At 43.2% G+C, this 9373-nt stretch overlaps 1 long non-coding RNA gene across 1 annotated transcript; it reads left to right on the top strand.

Moving 5' to 3' along the window:
- The first annotated feature begins 3302 nt into the window (after nt 1–3302).
- LOC136514011 (uncharacterized) lies at nt 3303–5125 on the top strand. The gene is made up of 4 exons (XR_010773493.1): nt 3303–3475; nt 3558–4117; nt 4201–4515; nt 4601–5125. It is a non-coding gene; the product is annotated as an uncharacterized lncRNA (long non-coding RNA).
- The last annotated feature ends 4248 nt before the right edge of the window (nt 5126–9373 follow it).

Raw genomic sequence — 9373 nt, 5'->3', positions numbered from 1 at the left:
AAGTTTCATCTGCCAGGTTTGCCTCTGTTAGTTTGATGTGGGGTTCTCTTGTATTCCTTCCATTATTTTTGATTGATATTAGTTTTGTACTCCCTTTTATTCCATATATGAGGAACGGGTTTGCCCAGAAGTTCATATTGGTATTATAGTACCTTGATATACTTGTTTTGTTTCTTTGGTAGTACTAGCATATATGCCCGTGCATTGCAACGGGAGAAAAAATTTATCAAATGTTCACGAAAACAACAGGAACATACATATCTTTTTATATTTTACCATTTTTATCTATATATCTAAACCTACCAGCCCATTTCTTTTGTCTACCTCCGAGTAAGTTGGATAAGGAACCTAATCTAAATCCATATAGAAAAAATAAGAGTAGAGATCTATTCCTAATAATACTAAACTACGATAAGTTTCTTTAGTTTAATCTTTTTCTGGTTTTTCCATAAACGCTGACTTTTTTTCTTTTGGCCGTAGAGATCGTATCCTCATCGGCCACAAATTTTTTTTGGCCTTTTTTCTTTTTTTCCGTACAGACTCTTGGTTTTGGTCTCTTTTATTTCCGTTTTTTTCGACACAAAGTATAGTTAAGAATCCTATTCTAATCCAAATAGATACCTTCTAGTAAGTTGGACGAGAACGTAATCTAAATCCATATAGGAAATCAAATAAGATTAGAGATCTATTCCCAATAACACTAAATACTAAATCACGATAAGTTTATTTAGTTTGGATCTTTTTCTTCTATTTTTTCCATAAACGCCGACTTTTTTTCTTTTTGCAGTAGAGATCATGTCCTCGTTGGCCACAAATTTTTTTTTTCCTTTTTTTCTTTTTTGCCGTACAAACTCTTGGTTTGGGTCTCTCTTTTTTTTTCTGTTTTTCTTCTTTACTAAACCACGATATGTTTCTTTAGTTTTAATCTTTTTCTTCTGTTTTTTCCATAAACGTCGACTTTTTTTTTTCTTTTTGCTGTAGAGATGTCCTCATTGGCCACAATTTTTTTCCCATTTTTTCTTTTTTGCCGTACAAACTCTTGGTTTGGTTTTTTTTTCCAGTTTTTTTTTCTGCCGTAGAGAGATTGTCCTGGTTGGCCATGATTTTTTTTTCTGTTGTTTTTTCTTTTTCTGCCTTAGAGACGGTGTCCTCGTTGGCCATGTATTTTTTTTTGTCAAGGAACCTATGTCCATATGTCATTAATAAAACTTGAGACATGTAGAAAATAGATTTGAATTATTATTCTTATTCCTATTCAGTTTATTTAGGCTTGGAGAGGTCTATTTGTCCTACTTATCTAGGGTCATATAAGTCTAGACGGAAGAAATTCTCGACTACTGGTAATTAGGGGGAGGTGGACAAAAAAAATGGATAGACAAAAAAAATGGCCGGAATTTTTTCCTCTTTATTATTTGGTATAGATTTGTGTTTCATAATTCAGCTGCGGAAACACAGCAGCTTTAAGCCTGATGGTGCTCATATCATAAGGGCATCTCGTTGTAATTTGTGTTCTGTATGAGGTCCAAGTGAGGTAATTGTTACAAGTTGTAGTTCCTAAAGTGTGCAGTGCATTGCTGGTTTCTCTGTTGTGTTCATACTGAAGCCTGGTTAGGGGCAGAGAGAGATACACTTACTGACAGATGGTCACAGCCGTGCAGTGTCCCCATTTTGTGCTCCTGCCTCTTCCTGAGTTTTGTGCTTGCCCGATGACGATTACGGTGAACCCATCACCTAATGAATGGATGGATAAATAGATCAGCTTGGATTTGAGCTCTATGGGGTGACCCTATATGTTTTTGCAAGGTCGGACCTCCTGAAATGGCCATTGCAGTGGTGGGGATTCTCGGTGTTCTTTGCGCCATATAGCCCGCAAAAAGTAAGCCTATGGTTTGAGGACATGCCCGCTTGCATCACTAGGGAATTGGATTACACTCCTGCTCCTCCTTTGTGCCAGCACTGAAGCCCATTGGGTCACCTTCTGATGGAGATCAACTCAGGTTTGTGTGCGTTGTGATTGTCTGTGTTCTACTGTGAAATTCAGAAAAAACAATCTGAGGGCTATTTGATAACATGAATATTTCAGTGTTTTGATTGGAAATGATTTGACGTCCTCTTATTTGTGTTAACAATCTCTTAAACACTCATGCTCTTCTTTTTTTGAAAGCAAACATTCAGGGTTTCGCTGTTTTGCTATCCCATTTTGTGATTATTGTTTTTTGTTTTGGCCTGATGATGATGAGACTCTGGATGGATGGATAAATGGACATGGATTTGAGCTTGCCGGGCAAGGGCAGCCTATCCACTTGCAAAATTGTAGTTTCTGAAATGGCTTGATCTGTGTTGGCTTCTCCATGATTTGGGCGCTGAAGCATGCTGAGTTATTGGATGACATGATATGGTGAAATTGTCTCTGACACAGAATTTTTTTAACATATTTTAAACTAATTTTAAAACTAACACTGTTTTTTTTTAAATCTAACACTTTTGGCCATGTCTATTTGCACGGCCTGGCGATTTAATGCTGCTGTGCCATGCATGGGGGTGCGGCGAGGCTGTGTACCTGGCAGCGAACAGGGCCCTTGATCGGTGACGTGGCTAGCTCTGCTGCGCCACCGACCAGGGCGCGGCAGTGACGTGCCACGCATCATGGCGTAGCAGTGGCGCGTCACCGTCCAGGGCACGGTAGAGCCTAATATAGACCTGCGGCCTAGTCCCACTCCTCCCTTGGCACAGCAGTTGCCTCTATGCTGCCTTGCCCCCATCGACGTGCCTCCTAGCCTGCACCGCCACGCTATTGCCTCTCGGCTCCCCCACGGTCGGCCGTCGAACTCCCCCCCCCCCCCCCCCCCTCCCTATCTTCCCTGAAGCTTCTTCTCGGCCTTGTTAAGGTAATGAAGCTTCTCCTTGCCTCCACGGTGGATCAAATGATTTGAATGAGTAGTTAGAGTATGGAGGAAAATATGAGTTCGTTAGAACGTTGGATTGAAGGATTAGGATTAGGATTGTCAATGTTAAGGTTAATTGGTTAGTTAGAATTATGATTACTATGTATTTTGCTTGTTTGAGTTTGCATCTTAACTTTTATATGTGAATAAATATATAGACATACTAATGATGTACCAAATTTTATTTTTACTGATCAAAGTATATTTTTTATATAGTTTTCATGTTTACATCTAAGATAGAGTTTGCACCAAAGTGTAGGTTATATTTTATTTGTTATAATGCAAATGGTTCTCATTGACATTAATTTGTGATGTTTTGACTTTTGTTTGTTAAATTACAACCGTTTTGTTAGATGCAAGAAATGTATCGGGAGGAGTGTTGGCGAAAACAGGGTCGTCCTCGAGAATTATACCCCCATCCTACTGACCTCCCTATCCCTAACTGTGACTGTGGTTTTTTGGCCGACGTGTTTCAATCGAGACATCCGGACACAGCGGCGCGTTGCTTCTACACATGCAGTTGTTTTAATGTAAGTAATTGTTTTCACTATCTTTTTTTTTTTCATTTGTGTAAGTAGGCTACTAATATTTTATTGGAATCTTGTTGTGTAGGACCATGAGAGGTGTTTTTTCTTTCAGTGGACCGACGGTGCAGACAAGTTTGACCCTAGGTACCTCCTTTTCGACGATTGGTATAGAGGGAGACATCCATGTGAGCACTTCAAGCGGTGAGTTCCACCCTCCTAACCCCTGCTAATGACGGTTAAGGAGAAGCACCTAGCTGCAGTTAGACGACTCGAGGATCCTCCTCTGTGTGAATGCAGAGATCGAGTTGTGATAAACTCTAAGAATACGTTGGAGTTTGTGTGTCCGAACAAACACGAAGTAGGTGAAAAATGTATCTGTTTAAATGTTTAGCTCTATATGTGTGCGTGTACTAATATATTATCTTGTAGCGTTATGAATTTGCGAAGTGTCGTTTCAATGAGTGGCTCTACGGTCCTAAGAATCAATGGCCAGAGCCACCAAAGGCAAAGGAAAAGAAGAAAGAAAGATTAATTTACAAAGCACCTCTAGTCAAGTGTGAATGTGGTGTTAAATCCAACTACGGTCTAGTCCTTTCGGAGCATGAAATATGTCATTATTGCGGCTATATGGTTGACTATGATGAGGTTGGTTATTTTTGTGGTAAACATGAAATCCTATTTTGTTTCTTTTGCTAAGACATATATGATATAATTTTTCATTTGAACAGAGCACTAGGAATTACAGGTGGGAATGTTACGATGGTCAAGCTAAGTTCTTGGATGAACTAAAGGGGAGACAAGTAATTGCACAGAAGAGGGGATATGGACCTGACTACGTCAACCTATTTGTTAAACAACACAAAACAAGATGCGTGAGTTTGCTAGACAGATCGGTATTCGTAACCTGATCGATGTTGGGCTGGATAAATGGGGATCAAAGAGACGGAGGACGTTAGAGGAGGAGAGGGCAAGGAAGGAGGCAAGGGAGGATACAAGAGCACAGATGTAGGTCTTGAACGAATATGTTGTTGCATTATGTGCCAGTGAGTGCTTGAAAGCCTTTTTTCGTTGCCTGATTTTAAATGTAATATAATCACATTGCTAACTGATTGTATTTTATACATGAAGAGATTGGATGCAGCGAGGACCATGCCGCAGAGGTGGCTCGTGCAAGGTATGAGGAAAATAAGTTAGATGAGCACAGAACACGAGCTGGTCACACCGTTCAATCACCGATTGTGTTGTCTAATGAGGGGGACGAGGATGAGGACGACATTGGCAGACTGAGCGAGCTCATCGCTCTTGCTGAAACGGGCTTGTAGGCTGAGGAGGCAGAGAACGACATTGGCAGACTGTGCGAGCTCATCACTCTAGTAGAGGCGGGCTTGCAGGCGGAGGAGGCTGAGGACGACACTGGCAGACTGAGCGTGCTCATCACTCTAGCAAAGGCAGGCTTGCAGGTGGAGGAGGTTGAGGACGACACTGGCAGACTGAGCGAGCTCATCGCTTTAGCAGAGGCGGGCTTGCAGGTGGAGGAGGATGACGACACGTTCAGGCCGCAGAGGCCGCAGATAAAGCGGAGGCCGTTTACTACAGGTGACAGGTAGGTCAGAGCAATGCAGGTCAGCCTAGCCACAGCAACAAGGTTGTGGGTACTCGGATAATGAGTTTCTTACTCAGTATGTTTCAGACTGATGATTGGTATAGGTGTGCTAGTTCAATGTTTTAGATTTGGTAATTTGTATCGTAGAACTTTCTCGGTGCTGCATTGTGTTTCATTTGAACTATTTATGTATTGTACCCATGTAACAAACACTGTTTAATTTTTGTAACGGTCATTGTGTTATCTCATAAAAGTTTCGCCACAAAATATGGTTTTATAATGCTGCGGCTGATTGCTGGGAACCTGCTCGTCGTGCTCCTAGGACCCTTGCCGGTATTATAAGCGCCACGTCGTGCTCCACAGGACCCTTGCCGCGATTGCCGGGAGTACGAACATAAGAGGTCCCACCAACCATCGTGTCGGAGGAACCTGCTCGTGTTGCCATAGTGCTCAAGCATAAGGAACTAGACAGGCCTAGGTCATAGGGCATCTCCTATGGAGTATCCACGCAGTTGAGCTTCCGTGCCAGCTTCTTGTAGCTCCTCCTCACTTTCTGCAAAAAAAGAAAACACGGATGAATGAGTCATGGGAACCATTTAACCATTGTCATGTCTCTGAGAATAGAATGTACATCGACGAAGACGTGTAGAATGCCGTGCGACTCCCCTCTGGTCTCATGAAGTCGCACGACTGCTTCGTTGGATAGACTTGTCAACTGTGATGCCTGCATACACAAGCGAGCTAAGTTCGTATCACTACAATTCATAGGAACGCTGACGTGCAGTTGTATTAAAATTCAAATTTCTTACCACGTATCTCTTTAGCGGGGCTCTCTAAAGCTGTGTCTCCATCCTTGTCGCCTCGTCGTACGCATCAGCGATGTCATCCTTGTCTTCGTCCTCATCAATTGGCTTGTTAGTGTAGGGGGCCTGCATATGTGTGCGGGTACTTCTATGCAACCATTGGAGGTAGCGGTCGAAGTTGCGTTGGTCATGCGGCGGTATCTCGGTGATTAGGTCCCTTTGCTGACTGGCCTATTCATGGATGAATGGGACATGCGTCACGGCCCAATTCTTCTCCTTGTACCTGTTCCTTCGATCGTACCTATGAGTTTAACGTAAGTTAGTGGTTGTATGTATACACATGACTGCTAAATTATTATGTTTCAGTTGTCGCACCCGTGCAACTTTCTGTTGGTTGTGTACAGCGGCGGTAGGCATGGCTACAATCTTTCGAATTGCCTGTACACCCTTATAGGGTAGTGCATCTCGACCACGTAGAAGAAAATTAGTGGCCCATAAAAAAGCCACTCGTCCGACTCTTCCTCAGTGCGAGGACTCAGGTACCCCTCTAGCTCGAATCTAGACCACGGACACCAATTTACTAGAAAGTTAGGTAACTACAGTTAGTTTTTTGGAATAATAAAAAAACAAGAACACCGAGTTGCAGTATCAAAGTGGTCGTTACCTGGTGCTGTGTCAGGACGTCTAGCGTGTCCGAGTACTGCCTGTACCGACGCTTCGGGTTCCCTCTAACTACCTCTGCTTCTTGCTAGACATACAGAGCAGTTGGTCCTACGTCCACATGATTCCATGTCTGCATTGAATAGGATAGTCAGTCACAAGTGCGGCATCAAGTTTGAGGAAAATAAAAAAATCGATGCACTTACAGGTAAACTGTGAACAACGGGCCTCCTAACTGGCCATTGCTCCCAACACCAAACTTGTAGTAGGTGGGAACAACCTCCTAGGTTGGCACCTCCTGTACTGCGTCGGTAGGCAATGCAGAGCTGACGATAGATCCATGCTAGGACTGTGCTGCCCTAGCTATACGCTCCTATATTCTCCCAGGGCTGGCTCAGTATGTTGAGGAAGGCCTATCTGATGGTGTTACCCGACGTGTCGGAGAACAGGAAGGCGCCTAAGAAGTGCCATAGCCACACCCTAGCATACCTCTCGATCTCCTGCTCTGGAGTATCTGGGTGTAGCGGCGCCCTGAAATTTTCTGTTATCCAGACCAAACTGACACTGGATGTTTTCCTGCAATTTTTGAAGGACAATTACATGAGAGATGAGGGAACAAAAATAAACATTAAATTAGGCAAAGACAATACGCATCATAAAAGTTATGTACCAAACCCTCCATTTAAATAGCAAAATAATTTGCAGAATATGTAGATCAACGACAGACTTAGACCATAACATATATTTATGATATAAGAGACCAACCAAAGACTTGCATGTGCTGGTGTCAAATTGGTAAATGTTTGGAACGTAGAAATTCTTACTTTGCTCTCTTAGCATCCTCGTCCTCGGGTGGTCTTCTGCCATAGAACTGCTCCACCAAGTCCATCCAGTGATCGTTATCAAGGATCCTAGTCACTGGAAGACATAGAATCATCTTCACATCCTGCATCGTGATAGTCATCTCGCCGCAAGGAAGGTGGAAGGTGTGGGTCTCTGGCCTCCACCTATGGGTTTTTAATTCAATACAAGAAGTTTTTTTAATTCAAACAATGAGACAAATCAATGCTTTGTACTGTCGCAAACGTGTATCAAATCATACCTATCTACAACAGCTGTGAGAAGTGCAGGGTCGAGGATCGGTAGTCCAATGTTGAAGACGCGGACAATCTCAAGGAAGCCAGCACACTGTATGTACGGCCGGTATCGCTCGTCCCAGCGGTGCGGCTGGTGCGTGCGTAGTCTAAGAGGTACCAAGTCCTCCTGAAGCTTCGACAGGCGCTTGGCTCGGTGGTCCTTGTCGTAGTGCACCTCAAGAATGGGGTACTACGGATGATGATCCCCAATCCTATTTCAAATTTCAAATGTATATATTAGAACAAACATTAAGAGTACTATAATTTGATGGAACATTAGTGCATAAAAACAAAGTAAATATAAAAGGAATAAACTATTATGCAAAATTACAGAATAAACATATATCATAATAAACATAGCTCCAAAGTTCCAATGTACTAACATAGTAGTTTTAAATAGCATAGCAAACAATTAACATTAATATAATAAAATGTATGCTATATGCACCTGTTGCCCTTGCCTTCTATGCCTGCTAGCCTTGTGACCAGGTTCTTTGCAAACAGAGCAAAGATTCCTACCACGGGTCTCGTTAAAGTCTCCCCCTCCATACATGTCTTCGCCGTACGCTCTCATAGCGTCCATGTCCCCCTTGAGTCGCTTCTTCTTCCTCCTACCCTTGCCTACCTTCATTAGATCTGAATACGGCATGTAGTCATAACCATGATAAGGTGGCCACTGTGTCGGGTCAAGGTATGGCTCAAAGCTCCTCTCCCAAATACTAACGGTGCTCGAACGGAGATACAAGGGTGACATATATGGCAGATCCTCATAGTTATACCCATGAACCCTGCAGACCGTGATCATATGAGAGCAAGAGGCATGCATGATCTGATGGACGTTGCAACTGCACTCTACTTTTTCAAGATCAACTTGGTAGTTTTGTCCACCATAATGTTCGTCGCCCAAGCTTGTGCCACCCTTGCCCCGTACACTAAAGATATGCCGGCGGGGTCCATACGGCTCGGCGATGTGCTGCTTGGCTAATTCCTTGGCCTCCTTCAAATGTTTTGCTCTAGCCTTTCCAAAACGCCCCTGCCCAGCTATATTCCTCTGCGCAAGTTCTCACCTCTTGACAAAATATTCGTTGCACTTATGAAAGGAGAACTCAACAATTCTAGACACAGGCAACGATCGAACTCTGGTGAATACACGGTTGAAAGACTCCAAGGAGTTAGTGGTCATGATGTCATACCTGAAACCCCCCTCGTCATATGCTAACACCCACTGAGCCTCTGTTCCATCTGCGCCTCTAACCAGGCCTTTATCGCTTCATTTAGCATCTTGTCTAGTTCTCTCTTTGTCTCTTTGAACTAGTGCTCTGTATGTACACAACATAGAGCCTTTACCTTGTCACATACCTCCTTCTTCCTTTGACGCCACCAGAAATTAGCGGCAAAGTGTCTCATGCACCATCTATGCACTAGAGGCGGGAACCCATCGATATGCTTAGCTGCAACATTAAGAAGCCCTAGGTGACAGTCCGAGATCAAATATATAGTGCGAGATGGGCCAAACACTTATACACGTAGAAGACGCATGAACCATGACCATGATTCATTATTCTCTCCCTCTGCCAAAGCAAAAGCCATGGGTACTATCTGGTCCTCAGGATCAATAGCACAACCATCATCAATGTGCCCCTGTACTTTCCTATCAGGAAAGTGCCATCAACAAGTACGACTGGCCGACAAAATTGGA

The sequence above is a fragment of the Miscanthus floridulus genome, chromosome 16 (assembly GCF_019320115.1).
Source record: "Miscanthus floridulus cultivar M001 chromosome 16, ASM1932011v1, whole genome shotgun sequence".
NCBI classification, from domain to species: Eukaryota; Viridiplantae; Streptophyta; class Magnoliopsida; order Poales; family Poaceae; genus Miscanthus; species Miscanthus floridulus.
This window is presented reverse-complemented; position numbering and strand designations above follow the sequence as displayed.